This window comes from Tenrec ecaudatus, chromosome 13, assembly GCF_050624435.1.
Source record: "Tenrec ecaudatus isolate mTenEca1 chromosome 13, mTenEca1.hap1, whole genome shotgun sequence".
Classification (NCBI taxonomy): Eukaryota; Metazoa; Chordata; class Mammalia; order Afrosoricida; family Tenrecidae; genus Tenrec; species Tenrec ecaudatus.
In genome coordinates this window covers 9377979-9380996 of record NC_134542.1, presented here as the reverse complement: position 1 = coordinate 9380996, position 3018 = coordinate 9377979, and positions in this window count along the sequence as shown.

The following is a 3018-nucleotide window of genomic DNA, read 5'->3' as shown; positions in this document are numbered from 1 at the left end:
TTACCCTCATCATTCTCAAAGCATTTGCTCTCCATGTAAAGCCCCTGGCATCAGCTCCTCATTTACCCCCTCCCTCCCAACTCACCCCTCCCTCATGAACCTATGATAATTTATAAATTATTATTCTGTCATATCTTACACTGCCAGACATCTCCCTTCACCCACTTTTCTGTTGTCTGTCTCTCAGGGAGGAGGTTATATGTAGATCTTTATAATTGGTTCCCCCTCTCTACCCAACCCTCCCTTCACCCTCCCAGAATCACCACTCTCAGCACTGGTCCTGAAGGGATCATTCACCCTGGATTCCCTGTGTTTCCAGTTCCTATCTGTACCAGTATACATCCTCTGGTCTAGCCAGATCTGTAAGGTAGAATTGGGATCATATGATGGTGGGTGGGGAGGAAGCATTAAAGAACTAGAGGAAAGTTGTGTGTTTCATAGTTGCTACACTACACCGACTGGCTCATCTCCTCCCTGCGACCCTTCCGTAAGGGGATGTCCCGTTGCCTACAGATGGGCTTTAGGTCCCCACTCCACACTTCTTCTAATTCACAATGACATGATTTTTTGTTCTGATGATGCCTGATACTTGATCCCTTCAACACCTTGTGATCACACAGGCTGGTGTGCTTCTTCCATGCAGGCTTTGTTGCTTCTGAGATAGATGGCCGCTTATTTACCTTCAAGCCTTTAAGACCCCAGACGCTCTATCTTTTGATAGCCGGGCACCATCAGATTTCTTCAGGGGGTGTGACCTTGTTATATAAAGAAGCTGGAAACTTTCCTCGCCCTCTCTACCCTTCTGCTTCCTGCCTGCTGGAACCTTGTCTTCTTCGGAGGACAACCCCATGTGAGAGGCCTGACCCTGAGAGTGGTCAGCACCCTGCCATGTTTACACCGCCCTTGGATCCAGGCAACTCTGCACCCACCAGCTTGCGATCTTCCTGCTTCCCTTTTCTGCATTACTGAACTGTAGTGACATGAGTCTGAAGAGAGGCTTATGGACTGGCAACTGACTTATGGACGTGAGTCAGGCTGGGCTGAGATGTAGCGGTTAAACTCTTATCTGCCAACCAAAAAGTTGGCAGCTCACAAGCACAGGAGAAAGATATGGCAACATGCTTCCCCAAAGATTATGACCTTTAAAACGCTGTGGGACAGTCCCCCGCTGTTCTAGAGGGACGGTGTCCATTGGCAATGATGTGATGGAAATAGATGGCCACTCACTCCCCAGTGAGTGGTCGAAATATAAAGTGAATGGTTTTTAAGAGCCTTTGCTGAGCCTCCAACTCAAACATATGAAGGTAATTCAGCATCTCAAACCAAGTAGCTGTGATTTTTATGGGCCTGTTGTGGCGGTTGCTGTTAGCTGGTAGTTGATACTGACTGACTGCAACCGCGTGTGTGCAAAATGGAGTTCAAGGTTATGACTTTGGGGGATGGTATCACCAAGCTTGCCTTCGGAGGCGCCTCTGGGTGGGTTGGAACTATCAACATTGGGGCTAGTGATCAAGCACTTTACTATTTTAAATCGGTGCACAAATGATAGTTTATCTGAACAATAAATATTTGAACTCTAGATAGGTATTATATTTCTAAGGTGTCTACCATTGGGAAAAATAGAACCTCGTGGATACCCATTCCACCTCAGTGCCAGCTAGTCCAGTCCAACCCATTGCCACTCTGTAGCACCGAGGAGAACTGCCCCAAGGGGTTTCCAGGGCGGCGCTCTTCAGAGAAGCAGCTTGCCATCTTTTTCTCCCATGGCGTGGCTGATGGGTTCAAAATGCTTGCCTTTAGGTTAGCAGCCAAGCACCTAACCACGGCACCAACAGGGAGCCTAGCACAACCGCTACTTTTCACCGAACTCTCAGCCCTGCCAGCCCCTTCGCTGTGCCTTGCCTACCCCAGCTCTTAAAGACCTCACAACAGCCCCAGGTGGTAGGTACTCTTGCTAGCCTCCTTTACAGACGAGGGACCTAAGTCACAGAGGAGTTCAACGACATGCCCCAAGTCAAATGCGAGAAAGAGACAGAGTTGAGATGGATGTCGAATGTGTCTGGCTCCAGTGATTTGAGCCCCTAGGCCCCAGGACTGTCTCATAAACAGATCTCTAAGACTGAAGAGCCCATCCACCTCTGACAGGCTAACAAGTGTGTCCGCATCCAGCCAGAGAAGCTGCTGGCAGCCTGGGCCCAGACCCGCAGAGGCTTTAGAAGATGCAGGGAAGCTAACCAGTGCAGAGATTTCATCCGTGGGTCCAGGTGTGCTCAGCAGTGGAACTGTCCACACCTGAGGCGTATGGTCTTCTTTAGTTCGGGATCCTTTTTCCAGACCCACTTTATGGGTGAGGGTCTTGAGACTCAATGAGGTTTCATGGAATCACAGAGCTAATAACCAGATTCCTGCTAGTCTGAGTGCCGAGCACGTGCTCCTGACCACCATTTGTAAAGAGCCCAGGAAGGAAGTCGGCCCAGCCCGGTGGTTCTGCAGGCTCTTCTGCTCTGAGGACCTGCACGCCGCGCCCCAGGGTGGGTCTCAGCAAGGACGTTCCTTTCACCATGGTCTGCCTCCGACCATAGGCGTCCGCTGAGCCAGTTCCCGAGGGACTTTCCAGAAGGACTTTTCCACTTAGGAAATGCCTGAAGTAACTGTGACTGAAATCCGCCAAGGAGGGCAAAGCACACCACAGGAAAATCGTCCCCCCCATGGCACAGCTCACTATCATCTCAGGCAAGGGTCCCTGGCGGGAGATATGTGAAGGAGATGAATAATTTTATGATGCTCGGTGCTTGTGGCCAAAGTGTTTCAAAAAGAATTGCGAAAATGCCTAGTCACTGGCCAAGTAGGAGATTGCCCTACATTGAGTATTGCAGCCACATTGAGTATTTCCATTGGCATTTCATTAACAAGTTAAAAGCCAACAAGAAAACTATTTCTGTCCTCCTCATTTGCATTGCTTTCATGATGAATGAAATGGACTCTTTTTATTAAAAGATCATTTTATTGGGGGTGCTT